Source organism: Elephantulus edwardii, unplaced genomic scaffold (assembly GCF_000299155.1).
Source record: "Elephantulus edwardii isolate Elephantulus edwardi_28Jun2011 unplaced genomic scaffold, EleEdw1.0 scaffold00311, whole genome shotgun sequence".
NCBI lineage: Eukaryota > Metazoa > Chordata > Mammalia > Macroscelidea > Macroscelididae > Elephantulus > Elephantulus edwardii.
The window spans coordinates 2,337,399-2,353,224 of NW_006400061.1; the positions used below are offsets into that span (position 1 = coordinate 2,337,399).

Below are 15,826 nucleotides of genomic sequence, written 5' to 3' on the forward strand. Positions count from 1 at the left end.
TCTCAAAATCAAGATAACAAAAATTCTTACCACTGAACTGATAGGCAACATCATGATAGATGGAGAAAAGGTTGAAACTCTCAACAACTTCATCTTACTTGGATCCACAAACAAAACCCTTGGTATCAGCACTCAGGAAATCATGAAACACATTGCACTGAGAAAGTCAGCAGTCACAGAACTCTCCAAATCATTGAGGAGTAATGATGTCAGTTTGAGAACTAAGGTGCATCTGATTCAGGTCATGGTCTTTCAGATCACTTACTACGCACCTGAGAGCTGGACAATGAATATGGATGTAGGAAGAAGGACTGATGCATTTGAGCTGTGGTGTTGGAGACAAGTACTTAATCTCCCATGGTATGACAAAAGAATAAACAAAATACATCTTGGAGAAAGTGCAACCAAAGTGCTCTTTGGAGCCTCATCTCACATACTTTGGACACATTGGTAAAAGGGGCTGTTCCATGGAGAGGGACATCATGCTTGGAAAGGCAGGGGATCAGTGAAGGAGAGGAAGATCCTCAACCAGATGGACTGATAGAGTGTCTGCTGCAATGGCCTCTACCCTGTCAGGAAGTATGAGGATGACACAGTACAGGACAGTGTTCAGATCTGTTATTAACAGGGTCTCTATGGGTCGTACTTGACTGGGTGGCACTTAACACCAAAAGTGCTAAGAATTTTTGTTTTCTTGAGGTTGAGATGCAGACTATCTGTATTCTTTGATCTTCTACAAAAAGTACTTCTTGTTCTTCTGCAAACAAACCATTTGAAATATTGTTACTGTTCATTCCTCTTATTTTATCATTCCTTTCTTTGTAGCTTTTCTACGTCCTGAAAAAGGTTCAGAGTCTCTTCTGGCATCGACTTTGGTCTTTTTCTTTCTCATCTTTGTAATGACATTTTACTTTGCTCACAGATGATGTCCTTGGTGTCATCTATTCTGTGCCAATCTTATTGTCTCCAACACACCTACCCTCATTACCTCAGAATGAAACAATCAATCTCATAGAGTGTCTCCTCTCCCACGCTGTCCCTCCATTCTCCCAAGCATGGCATCCCTCTCCAAGAACTGATCTTGCCTTGCAACATGTCCAAATTATGTCAGACAAAGCTTCAGAATCCTTGCATCCAAGGAGCATTCTGGCCTCACCCTCTCTAGGATGAACCTGTTTGTTCTCCTAGCAGTCTACAGTATATTCTATACTCTTCTCCAGCACCATAGTTCAAAGGCATAAATTCTCCTTCTATCACCCCTTGTCATTTTCCAGCTTTCTGATGCATGGCAAGTAGTTGCAAAGACTATGGCCTGGATCAGGTACACCTTGGTCTGCAGACAGCCATCATTGCCCTTCAGCACTTTGGAGAGGCTTCTGACAGCAGTCTTTCCCAATACAATTTGTCTTTTAATTTCCTTGGAAGCAGGAGTGGCATCCACTTCCTAAACAACATGCCTCTGGAAACTCTATGAACTTTAATAAATGTTGATAGGTATAGAAAGGCTTCAGGCCTTTTGTTCATAGGGCTGCTATGAGTGGTGCTCGACTTGACAACAATCAACAGCAACAGTACCAGGAGTGTTGATTGTGGAGCCAAGCAAACTAAAGTGGTTAACAATTTCAATCTCTTCACCATCTATCATGGTGCTGCCAGTTGGCCAAGAGCTGAGAATCTTTGTTTTCTTGATGTTGAGCTTCAATCCATATTAAAGGCTGTCATTGAGATCCATATATGTGGCCATTTAAAAAAAAAAAGGAAAATTGATCTGATAGAATGTAGAACTTTATAATTAATATCACACATAGATAAATAACATTATAATATAAAAAGACTAAAATTGCCAAGGATTTCATTTTATGTTCAGATTGAGATTGTTCACAGCTTTAGTTTGCTTGGCTCTACAGTCAACACTGTTGGCACCAGTGGCCAGGAAATCAAAAGACGTATTGCCATGAGAAAGTTTGCTGTTAGGAACCTTTCCAAAGTTCTTAAGAGCAATGGTGTCTCTCTGGAGACTGGGGTGCATTTGCAATCACTTGTTATACATTAGAGAATTGGACAATGACTAAGGAGGATAGAAAGAGAATTGATGCCTTTGGGCTGTGGTTCTGGAGAAGAGTATTGAGAGTACCATGGACTGCTAAAAAACCAAACAAATTCATCCTGGAGAGGGTCAAACTGGGCGGCTCCTTGGAGGCAAGAATTCTGAGGCTTTGTCTGACATACTTTGGACATGTTGTAAGGAGAGACCGGTCCTTGGAGGGGGACATCACACTTGGGAGGGTGGAGGGACACCGCAAGAGAGGAAGGCCCTCTATGAGGTGGATTGATTCAGTGACTGGGGTAATCGGTTTGGGTGTGTCGGAGACAATGCAATTGGCACAGGACAGAGCCGAGTTTAGGGCTGTTGTACATAGGACCGCTATGAGTCGCAAGAAACTCGACAGCACATAAGGACAACAACATCTAGTGTTGCTGTAATAAAAAACACGACAAGTGAATGGCTTTAACAGAAATTTATTCTCTTACCGTTTAAGACGCAAGATGTCTATATTCAGAGAGCCAGCGCTAGAGCAAAATCTGTTCTGTAGGCAACTCATAGCGACCCTTTGAACGAAAGACTTGAACACTTGTATAACTTTCATCATTTCTCCAAGTTCACAGGATTTCCGGAAGAAAGCTATTTCATAAGTGGATGCCACTCCTACTTCCAAGTTTTTTTGTTTAATCGGGGAGATTCACCAAACACTATCCACCATAGGTAATCATTATTGCATTTGACACATCAGTATCACAGTGTTCAGCTTCACAGAAACCACTAGTTACCTCTGTACAGCAAGTGCACAGACCAGGGCTATACAACCTAGAAGAATGTTTGACCAAAAACAATTAAAAACAGGCCTGAGGGTTGCAGATTAAGAATATTATTTCCTTCAGTATGCCAGCTATTTCTTGTAAATCTCCATGTGCCCTGGCCTTCTTCAGTATTAAAGAGTTTCCTGCACAGGGTCCCCAGTGCAAATCAACTAACACCACTCCTGGCACATTATTTCTTGGTGGTTCTGAGGTGTCCTCCCTTCCTCCATCCACCTCAATTCCATGTCCCCTGCTTTTATCTCTATAAGTTGTTTCTTACATCTGATTAATTCTGAAATAGGTTTAAGGAATTCTGCATTCCATTCCTAATCCTTTTATAACTATTTGGTTTATCAGATCATGAGGGATCATTACATCACTTCCTCATTGCTATTGTTGATGATTTCCTTCTAATGGATCATGACTCTTTTTTTTTAATTTATTATTAATTTACAGAGACTGGATTTCCATTCATTCATTGTTGCACTTTTCTCCTCTCCCAACCCTCCCCCCAGTACACTACCCTCTTGGAAAAGTAAAAGTCTTTCATTATTTACAAACCCTCTCCCAGGTCCACTCCACCATGTAGCCTTCGCTCTAGACTCCTGTCATGACAAAAATACCTAATCACATATCCCGTTTAAATAGTTTCTCCCTCATCTGTTTCAATGCAGTATACATAATTCACCACATCTTTCTCAGTCTCACCCCAACCCTGATGTCAGTCCCGTTCTACAACAGTGGCACTACGCAGTATTTATCCTTTTCTGACTGAAATATTTCACTCAGCATAATGTCCTCCAGGGTCACCCGTTTTGAATACTATTGCATGAGTTCCTTGTTTTTCAATGCAGCATAGTATTCCATTGTGTGAATATACCACAGCTTCTCTATCCATTCGTTTGTTAATGGGCACTTAGGTTGTTTCCAACTCCTTGCTATTGTGAACAAACCACAATAAACATGGGTGTGATGGAGCACGACTCTTAAGGACCCTAATTACATGCACATATTTTGGGATTGCAGTGCAGCTACTTGCCACTTGGCCATCAGAGCCCTTTATGTCCACGTATTTTGGGAAACACAATTTAATACATGATAATCCATAATTAACGACCATGGAAGCAGTGGGGTTGAGTGAGTTGAGACTCCTTGTTGTGGTTAGGTGCCCTTGAATCATAGCGACTTATGAACAACAGATCTGAACACTGTCTTGTCCTCTGCCATCTCACTGTTATCAATCTGCCTGGTCAAGGGTCTTCCCATTTCATCACCCTCTACCTTCCCAAGCATGATGTCCCTACCCAAGGAATAACCCCTCCTAGTAACATGCCCAACGTATATGAGACAAAGCTTTCTCATTTTTGCTTCCAAGGGACATTCCGGTTGTCCTTTCTCCAAGATTTAGATGGTTTTTCTTTTGGCAGTTCATGGGATAGTCAGTACTCTTCTCCAACATCATAGTTCAAATTCTTCTGTCATCTTATTCACTGTCCAGCTTTCAGCAGCCTAACAGGTGATTGAAAAGACCATGTCTTGAATTAGATGCAATGAAGTCCTCAAACTAACATCATTGCTCCTCAGTAATTTGGAGAGGTTCCTGACTACAGATTTTCCTGATGCAATATGTCTTCTGATTGCTTGACTACAAATACCAAGTATGTTGTTGTTATGTACCATCAGTCACTTGGGACTCATGGTGACCATATGTATAATAGTCCTGAAACCAGCTCTATTCTGTGCCAACCTAACTGTCTCTGACACACCTTCCCTCATTATTCCAGTCACTGATCAAATCCATCTCATCAATGGTCTTCCTCTCTCTTTGACCCTCTATGCTCCCAAGCATGACATCCCTCTCCAAGGACTGGTCCCTCCTTGCAACATGCCCAAAGTATGTCAGATGAAGTTTCAGTATCCTTGCATCCAAGGAGCAGCCTGATTTCACCCTCACTAGGATGAATCTGTTTGTTCTCCTAGCAATTTATGGTATATTCAATACTTTTCTCCAGCACCACAGCTCAAAGGCATCGATTCTCTATCATTCATTGTAAAGCTTTCTGACACAGAGCAAGCAATTCCAAAGACTATGGCCTGGATCAGGCATACCTTAGTCTTCAGACTGACATCATTGCTCTTCAGAACTCTGGAGAGGTCTCTGACAGCCAACATTCCCAGTGGAATTCATCTTTTGATTTCCTGGCTGCTGGTATCAAGGGTGTTGATTGTATACTGATATACAGTTTGAATCCATCAATTGTTCTCTGGGTAAAGGATGGGCCATCTCATTCTGTATGACTTTCTGCCTCTGAGAACTTGCTGGAGGGTCAGCTATATCCAAAGTATGAGAGATAAATGTTGCAGACAGAGGGTCCCAAAGAATGAAATAACTTTATAATTATTAATAATGAGACAGACTACCAGGAATGATATAGAACAGAGAGTGTGAAAACAGGGGATCAACAGTTCCATGACTGAAGGCCCCACCCATGCTTCTCTGAGTATTTATTTAGAATCATAATAGGGTTTAGGGCTGTTGTACATAGGGTCGCTATGAGTCGCAAACAACTCAACGGCACATCAAAACAACAACAAGGAAGGTAAACAAAGTAAAATCATAAGGAAGTACAAAACAAAAACAAAGGACAGTGGTGAAGTCTTTTACAGATAAGGCCAAGTTCATCTTTATGCTAATCTCAGGAGGGAGGGAGTCAGTTGATACAAACTAAGAACAATGTTGACTCTTAGGGAACACCTTAGTGCCACAAGGTGACCTTCAGCTTATGTTAAGCCTCCCTCATTTCCTGATATAGTATTTGGTCTACTATTAGTAAATTTGATATTCGGCTTCCCTCAGATAAAATTTAGCCATCCTTGCCTCGATGGAGTATTTCTGGTTGTTCTTTTCCCAAGATATATCTGTTTGTTAGGCATCAATTCTTCTATTATCTTTACTCATTGCCCAGCTCTTGTGCAGATCATACTAAACTCTAATACTGAGAAGAACCGAAATTCCAGAACATTTCAATTTGCATATAGAACTTGTACATGGACCAAGAAGTAGTCATTTGAATGGAATAAAGTGAAACTGCATAGTTTAAAATCAGGAAAGGTATTAGGGTTGTATTCTTTCTCCATATCTATTTATATGTTGAGCAAATAATTTGAGAAGATGGACTATATTAAAAAGAATGTGGCATCAAGATTAGAGGTGGATTCAACAACCCACATTATGCAATCAACATTGCTTGCAGAAAGTGAAGGCAACTTGAAGTACTTACTGAAGACACTCAAGGGCTGTGGCCTTCAGTATGGATTACATCTCATCATCAAGAGAACAAAATTCCTCACAACTGCACCAACAGGCAACATCATGATAACCAGAGAAAAGACTTATGTTGCCAACATTATCATTTTAATTGGATCTACAAACAATACAAATAGCAGCAGCAGTAAAATATATATATATAAAATCAAAAGATCTGTTGCATAGGGGAAATCTGCTGTGAAGGACCTCTTTAAGAACTAGAATAACAGTTTAAAGCTGCTGTTGTATTTGACCACGTCATGATATTTTGTAATTGCTTCATGTGATTGTGAAAGTTGGACAATAAATAAGGAAGCCTAAAGCATACAGATCTGAGAGCTGAACAATGAATGACAAAAGAATTGATTCCTTTGAACTGAAGTTTTAGGGAAGAGTACTGAATATCCCATGGTCTTTCAAAAGAGCAGATATGTCTTGGAGAAGACATAGCCAGTGTGTTCTTTAGAGGCAACTATGTCAAATCTCCATCTCACATACTTTGGACAAATTGTTAGGAGAGGCTATTCCTTGGAGAGGGACATCATGCTTGGAAAAGTGGAGGAACAGCAAAAGAGTGGAAGACCTTCAAGCAGGTGGATGAACACCTGCAGGAATGGGGTTAAATGTGCTAGAGATTGTGGCAATGGCATAGAACAGGACAGGGTTCAGATTTGTTGATCATAGGGTCACTATGAGTCATACTCAACTTGATGGCACCTAACAACACCACCAAATAATTGACGCCTTGGGATTATAGTGTTGATGAAGAATATTGAATATTCCACGGACTTTCAAAAGAACAAATAAATTTGTCTTGGAGGAAGTGAAATGAGGGTGCTTCTTAGAGAAAAGGATGGTGAAACTTTGTCTCATATTCTTTGGGCATGTTGATATCAACTACAAAAGGTCAGAGAAGGAGAGGAAGACTTTCAAGGAAACAGAATGATACAGCAACTGCAATAATGGGTTTAGCACATTGTGAGGATGGCACAAAATACAAAGTTTTGATCTGTTGTTGTGAGGGTTGCTATGAGTTGGAGTGTACAGAAAAGCACCTAACAACAATGTAAGTGTCAATCTCAGCTTCCTCCTTTAAACACTTGAGTACCTTTGGATAGGTCTCTGAGCAAAGAATAATATGCAACATTAGTCCCTTCATAAGCAATGAAATTAGCAAAAACTGAGAGATCATCAGTAGGAAAGTTACTGCAGTATTTAAACCAAGTGGTGATCCATCACCAATGAGGAATTTTCTATTATTAGAGAGTGTTATCTAGGAAAGGGAAGAAAGGAAGAACTCTCCTTGACCAGTTCTATAATTAGAATCATCAACTCTTTAGAGGATTCAAAGAAATCAACACAAACTTTCACCACAGAGGGCTTAAGTTTGAGGTGAAATATTTATCAAGGGTATAGTTTCACTTTTACTTAGTATGGAAGACCATGTTAATGACTTATTCAACATTTCCCCATCCCATTTTCTTGACACCAGAATTTAGTGTCTGAATGAATCGAAAAAGAAAAGTACACATTATTGGCTTATGTCAGAAGTCCCCTATGAAGTATGTACACTGTGTTTGGGTAGTTAGGGGTGACTAGGGTATGCTACTGGCATTTTATAAGGCAAAATCAGGTATTTTAGGTGTTCAGCAATGTATAGGACAGTTCTGTATAACTGTCTCACACTGTCGAGGTTACAGACCTATGTCTGCACAGTAAGACATTAGGTGCTGGTTGTCATGTGCTGTCAAGTCGGAATCAACTCATAACTGACTCTCCACTGCTTTTTCAGAGGCAGTAAGTTATACAGGAGATTCCCCTCTTTCTCCTGTGAAGCAGCTGGTAAACTTGACTATGTGCCTTTGGGTTGGCAGTGCAACTCCTTACCACTAGGCCACCAGGGCTACATAAGGCTGCTATAGGACTCTGAAGTAGTTTCCCCCTGCTCACTTTTCTTCAAAACTTGTTACTAAGTGCTGTCAAAACTAGTTCTCCTCACTCTCATTTCCACTGATGGAACCTCCACTTTTTCTCAAGTCTTAAGTCAATTTTTATTTATTCTAACACCCAGCCTTAGGGTTAGGAAGACCAAAGAAGACTCAAAGTCTTTGAATTGTGATATTGGTGAAGAGTACTGAATATCCTACAGATCGATAAAAAAAAAATCTGTCTTGGAGGAAGTACAATCAGAATGTTCCTTGGAGGCAAGGATGGTGTTATAACAAGAGGCTAATCTTTGGAAAAAGACATCAGTCATGCTGGGGAAAAGTAGGTCAACAAAACAAAGACCCTCAATGAGATGGGTTGACATAGTAACTACAACAATGGGTTTGAGCATGACAGAAATCTTGATGATGGCTCATGATAGAGAAAAGACTTTTTAAAAAAAAAAAATTCCAGATGCTCTGCTGGAGAAGGAGGGGCAATCTTTTTCTATACCAGTCAGATCCAGATTGACAGTACAAACACATAAAATAGTAAAAAGAAGAAAAAAAAAAGAAATGTAAAAAAAATTTTAATTGATATTTTAGCATAAGTTTACAGTAATCTTGGATCCATTCATTCATTGTTGCATATTTTCCTCCCTACCCACCCACAGTTCACTTTTATTTTTAGATAGGGCAACATCTTGATCTGTTGTTTATAGGGTCACCATGAGTTATAGTTGATGTTACTTTGTGTTGATGGCACTTAATAACATTCATCTTAGGAGACTTATTCATTTCAGTTTGCCTGAGACAATATGATTTCATTTTTGTTGTCCAGGTATAATTATTAATATCATCCCCTTTCACTTCCAAGGGTATTTCAGATTAAACGATAAATTATATGTTCACTGATCAAGACTATCTGAAATTTAAAGATCCAACAAATTACTGCCTAAAATCTGGTTTTGTACTTCCCCAGAGCAAAGAAAGCTGCCCAATTTTTAAATGATTAGAAAAAAAGCTGAGACACTATTTAACACTAGAAATTATATATTAATTTCAGTGTCTATAGTTTTATTGCAAGCAGGAGTGCCATCCACTTTTTAAACAGCTTGCCTCTGGAAACTATGAACTTTGATAAATGACGATAGTTAAAGAAAGGCTTCAGGCCTTTTGTTCATAGGGTCGTTATGAGTCATGCTCGATTGCAATGCAATCAACAATAGTTTTATTGAAGTATTATCTAAGGCTATGTTTTTAAATAATCAGCCAAGACGACCCTATGCATCACAACTGGTACAATTCCATTGGACATATGGGAGCACCATGATCCTAAACAGTGGCAGCTAACAATAGGGTTGCTTTCAAACTCCAAAAGCCGATTAGAGCAGCTAAGGATATATAGCCCAGAAAGTCTACAATACAAGTCTTTTATAGGCTATATTTGCCTACCTCTTCTCTAACTCCAGGCTGCTCAGGTAGCCTGCTCCTATGGAGATTTTAGCTGCTAACTCCAATAGCCCTTCTTGTGTTGGAACCCATCAGCAGCATAGAGGGGGAAAGAAGGGCAATCTCCTTCCAGAAATTGACAGCCTGGGAAACCCCTTAAGTGTCAGCTATTTGTGGGTTTGGATTAGATGGCAGCGATTTTGCTTCCAACAATGCCACTAGCTTCGAGTCTCTTCACTTCTTGCACTAACACAGTAGGGTACAAACTAGTGTGTTTAAACCCTTCACACACACACCCCCAAATACCTTCACCTCAACCCATCTCCTAATCCTTAGTTGGACAGTATCTCTAGTATAGTTTCGATCCTGCCACTTCACCATCTTTCATATAGCTCCTTACCATAGACAGCAGTACAAAAGTCTACCTAGTTTTCCAGACTTTGTTCCTTCCTCCTTACTTAAAAGTATGATCATGTACTGCTTTTGTAACAAGTACTCATTCTTTAGCTCACACCCCAATGTTTGTGCACATTACTTTCTGTCATTGGTCCCTCAGGAATAAAAGGAAATGGTCATTTACTTAATGCACCGACTTTCGCTCATCAACTCAGATAGCTCCTATAAATGGGAGGCTCCATGACATGACATAATGGAAATAGACATGGATGGGTGAGAACACGTCAAACGAGTCGCCTACGTGAAAAGGGAGTGTCATCAGAAAGTTCAGAGTGAAATTTGGGCCAGAATTTAAAGCACGAGAGAGGCTAAAAGATTTCCTCTGTAGATAAAAACAGAAATCGTGGAGAAAACTACAGAAGAATCGTTTTATCCTATTCACTTCCATACTGCTGTAGAGATTATGATTCAAGGATTAACGAAACCATCAGTGTAAAACCTAAAGGAAATTTTACATTAGCGTTAGCTAATGACCGGGAATGGCTGATCTGAGGTGCCACACACAGTGATTTCCTTCTGATGCCAAACAATCCCAGCGCAGGTTCCAAGTATTCTCTCCAAGGCATGAAGACGACTCCACCTTGTCGCTTAAACTTCTGGGAGGCAGCCTTTCGTTTGGGCGCCCACGTTCACGGCTTCCAGGAAACACAAGACGCCCGAGGTGGAGACGCCCCTCATCAGACTGCGCCTTCCATAAGCCTCAGGCTGAGCGATCAGGCGCCGAGAAGGACGCCCTAGCGGAGCCCTATCCAGATGGCCGCCAAGGCTCACGTGAAGCTTCCAAGCAGAGTGACTACAACAGCAGAAGCTCACAGGCGTGAACCCGACTAGGAAAGGAAGCATGTCCCAGGCGCACGCGCACAGAAAGGAGAGTGGGCGGAGCGTGCCTCCCCCAGGGCTTGCAGGGGCAAGAAGAGCGCGTGGCGCTCCCGGACACGCGCATGCGCTACAGGCTCGCCCAGCCCATCTGCGCGCGCTGCCAGCGGCGCATCTTTTCTTCAGGCCTGCCCCCAGCTTCCATTTCACCAGGCGGAGGCGACCAACAGGAGCAGGGAAGTGTGGCACGAGGTGGGCGGGGCGTAGCACGCGAGCGCGACCCGCAAAAGAAGGGAGACGGGGAGATCTGAGACAACGTTGCCCGCCTTAACACCCAATCGGCTGTCGGCTGGACCCCGCCCCCTCCCCTCCCGTTATTGGCTGGTATGTCCCAAGATGGGCGGGGCCTGCCGGTGAGTTGGGGCGGGCCGGGGGCGGGGAAAAGGAGGGAGGTGCTGGCGGGCAGTGATGGCGGCAGGCGATGGGTATTTGAAGCTAAGCACCTTGGGGAGTGGCAGCGAGAGTAGCAGCGACAGCCCAGGCGGTTCGGGAAGGGCAGCAGAAAGGGGCGGCTGGGTGGCAGCGGCGTTGACGCTTCTGACGGGAGGCGGAGAGATGCTGTTGAACGTGGTGCTGGTGACGCTGGTGCTCCTGGGGGCCTACCGGTTGTGGCTGCGTTGGGGGCGACGGGGTCTGGGCGCCGGGGCAGGGGCGGGCGAAGAGAGCCCCGCCGCCTCCCTGCCTCGTATGAAGAATCAGGACTTCAGCTTGGAACAGCTGCGCCAGTTCGACGGGTCCCGCAACCCGCGCATCCTGCTCGCGGTCAATGGGAAAGTCTTCGACGTGACCAAAGGCAGCAAGTTCTACGGCCTCGGTGAGGAGGAGGAGGGAGGGAAAGGGAGGACCCCGTACAGTTCACGCTCGACACCTTTCGGGCGTGATGGCTCCTGGGTACCGGCTCAGTTTCCCAGCCTTGTCGCCCTAACCTCACGCCTTGGATGCCGCATCTGAACGACCCGCCCCGCACACAGCCCTAACCTTCTGGCTTTTCTTCCCGTCACGATCCCAGTGGCTCCCCAAGAGCCAGCGCTCAGGACTACCCTTTATCCTGTTCCATTACACCTCTGGCCTTTACTTGTAGAGTTTTTGGAAATCTTTCCAGTCGTTACTTTGGCCCTCGACCTTTCTTGACTATTTGGGTGGATGGGAGGGAGGGGAAGTTTATGCTAAAGTTAAGTAAGACCTAAAGTTCTGGGCTGTGTAACTCGCAGCTTACTTTTCGTTACCACGTTTTCCCTCTTCTGTTCCCTGTAAAGCTACATTTTTAGGAGGAACACATAGTTCCAGGTCCCTACTTTCCAGTCTCAGAAGTCAAGGCATATGTAGCCACACTTTTTTTCTTTTTAACTAATTTAGTCCGTACATGTATTCCAAGATTAATTGTGGGGTGAGGACAGACCGGAATGCAGACTTTATAGCCTGATAAGAAAATTCGCGCAGAGTAGAGCTCTACTAGTAGAGCTCATAGTAGGCGTGTCTATTTCATTTTTTTCCTACTTAGAAAATAGGAAAGGAAGTATACAAACACATGTTGACATGGTTTTCACTTTGCAGAACTTGAGAAATCTTACAGTAACTATCAATTAATACTTGTGCACCACTTATGCATATTAAGGATATTTAGAACCTTACTTTCAGAGGTCTTTTTTTATATGGCAGGGTTTAGAAGCCATTCTTGTACAGTGTTGTTGCACCCTGCATTTCATACTATGTAAATGAATTTAAGACTAATGGAACCTGTTGGTATACTATAAAATTGAGCAACATCTGGCATTCATTCAATAATACTAAGTTTTTAAAAAGTGACCCCAAAAATGATAAAATGTAGACATAAAATAACCTGGGTTTTGTGTGGGTTTTTTAAATAGTGACCTGTTACTCAGTACACCAGGCCTTAAATTCAAGGGACTTGGCAGTCTGAAATCAATCTCCATTGTTAATATATAGGATTTATTCACTACTGCAGATTTATACTTTGCCTTTCAGTGCCATGGTTGGTTCATTGACTGGACTAGAGATTAAAACCTGGAAATTTTCAGTGTTGAACTATTCTGAATTGTTTATACTTTTTTGTTTCTATATTTAATCAAGTTAAAATTTATAAAGTGCTTGTGACCTAATAAAGAATTGCACTGCCAGTCCAAGTCCAAGAACAGGAGGTTCAAATCCATCAGCTGCGCAGGATGTGCAGTCTCATCCTATGTAGTTTTTACAACTTCTGAAAACCCTCTGGGGGCTGTCAACTATGAGTTGGTTCTGACAGCTAGAGTTTTATTTCTGGTCATATAAATGCGAATGCTACCTGTCTGCCTACTTATGGCAAATGGCTGTTCAGCTTTTGTTGTTGTAGACTTGAAAGCATGTGGGACAAGAAAATGGTACAAGAAAAGTACAGCATTTACACAGATATACCAAACAATTTCGTTAAAATGGGAATTTTGAGCTTTCACAGTATTTTGAGCTTTCAGATTTGCAAACATACCTTTCCATAGGACGCTTTTTAAAGGCTTAACTTCATTAATATTAAAATATACATTCAGTAGTTAGAAATTACATGCAGGTTAAAATTTTCAATAAATAATTTACCCAACTAAAATAATCTGCTTTTGGTCGCCCTGCCTGTACAAAAGCGGCAGTGAAAAAACATCACACGTTGGGTCCTTCTGTTTGAAAATTGCTAAGGAGATTGACAAAATTTAGCAACCTCTGATGGCAAATGGTCTGTGACAGAAATTAAAAATTAAGATGACAGTCGTGTATGTGATGGGTGACTTGAACATTGAGGATCATAACAATGGAGAAGTCCATCTTACATTAGCCTCCATCATCTTCCAGTTCTTGGGTTGATCAGCACCTTAAATGTGTTCTGTTGCTGTATTAAATATTCTTTGATCAGCAACCATCATCTTCCAGTTCTTGGGTTGATCAGCACCTTAAATGTGTTCTGTTGCTGTATTAAATATTTGATCAGCAACCTACAAGAGATGATGTAAGAATATTTTACTACTTAAATGAATCTTAAAGATAGCCAGAACATCTTACAGGCTTGAAATATGTTGCTAGGGTAGATGCATAGAGTACATGTTACCTTTTTCCAAAATGTCAAGAAACCGAATTTCTGGATATTTATTTTTGTCTTTTGGCTGAGTAATTTAGAAGAAGTAATCTTTATCTGAGAATTTTAGTTCACACAATAAGCTACGGTATATAGAAAGCTTGGTTTTTATGCTTATCCAATTTTGATTTGAGGATTTGGAATTTTCTGAGGTTTTTCCATACTGTTGAAGAAGTAACGTTTTTTACAATACATCTTTAAAGTTTTAGTTCTTTGGAAATTAAATACTGATGATTGAATTTAGTAGAGTAAACACATTCTGGCAAACAGTTGGCATTAACTTTTGTCAATATTAAACAGTAGCTCAAGCACTTGGCTGGCATATGAGGAAAGTGTGGTCACATAAGAAACAATGACTGTAATAGTAGAAAGGAAACCAGATTTGTTAAACACCTACTATATTGGATCCATTTCCACTCTGATCTAATAAGGTTGGTAAAAATACCAGACCTATGTCATTGGTTTGGTTTGGTTTTTGTTGTGTGCCCTAGAGTCTACTGTGATCCCATGAATATTTTGGCTCTGACCTTGCCCTATCCTGTACCATCCTCTACATCTATGATATAAAGTCCTTCTTGAACCAGACCCTCCTAGGAACATAATAGAATAAACTAACCATCATTGCCTCCAGAGCACCGTGGCTGCACATTGTCCAAGACAGATTTGTTCTTTTGTCAATCCATGGGATGTTCTCCAAGGCTACAACTCAAAGGCATCAGTTTTTCTTATCTATGGGTACTTATAAAAATCCTTTTCCACTAGTTGGTTGAGATGCATAGTGACTCCTTCGAACAAAATAGAAAAGTCCCACAGTTTCCAAGGCTGGAAATCTTTTATGAAAGTACATTGCTAAGTCATTCTCTCAAGGAGCAGCTGGTAAGTTTGAGGTGCAAACAGTTAACACTTAACTACTGTGCTACCAGGGCTCCTTTCCTATAGACAGGAATGGAAGGTTTAGGTTGGGCCATGTAAGATGTATTATTCAAATCTAGATATATTTAACCATAAATATCTGTACAATTTCTAGCAAACTGTATTCAGGGTAAACTTGGAGCCAAACTTACTCTTTTTCTTTCTATTCATACCTCGTTCCCTTTATCCTCTCAACAAAGGACTTTTCATGCCTTTTCACTGTCCCATATGTTGACCACAAGCAGCAGCAGCTTAAAATGGAAAATTTAATTCAGTCACAGTAGTTACATTTCAAGTGCTCATTAGCTACATCTTAATGAACAATGTACTTTTCATTAATATTTTTATCATATTGAACAATGTAGTTTTTAGTACATTTCTGTGGTCCCAGAGAATTTTGTTGGGTAACACTGATTCTGATTCTAGAGGGCAAGGTAGAAGAATGAGAGATCACCATTTATTGAGTTTATTTTCACATTTAGTTTTCAGTATTATCCTGTAGGATAACATTCCATATGTTTAGAAAGTCACAGATTTGTAAGACTCAAATGTAAGACGATTTTAAATGATAATATTAGTGCAATGGAATGCCACCAAAACAGTATAGTAATTTTTATAATAGCAAGAGTTTATGCAGTTGACCTTTATAAGTTCATCTCAAATAACCGAAATTTGGATGCATTGCCCTTTTATTCGAACTGGAATATTTGAACAATTTAACTTGGCAGAAAATCAGTTGAGGCAAGTTGTAATGTATATAAGCCAGGCCCAACCTGATTTATGCTCCTGGCACCAGCAGTCAGGAAATCAAAGCGTATCGCGATGGGAAAGTCTGCTGTTAGGGACCTCTCTAAAGTACTCAGGAGCAGTGGTGTCTCTCTGGAGACTAAGGTGCGCCTGATACAGGCCATGGTCTTTGCAATC

The 15,826-nt window shown here is 41.1% G+C and overlaps 1 pseudogene; it reads left to right on the forward strand.

The window, feature by feature from the left end:
- Positions 1-11,211: 11,211 nt before the first annotated feature.
- LOC102867410 overlaps positions 11,212-15,826 on the forward strand; it is a 9,995-nt pseudogene continuing 5,380 nt past the window's right edge.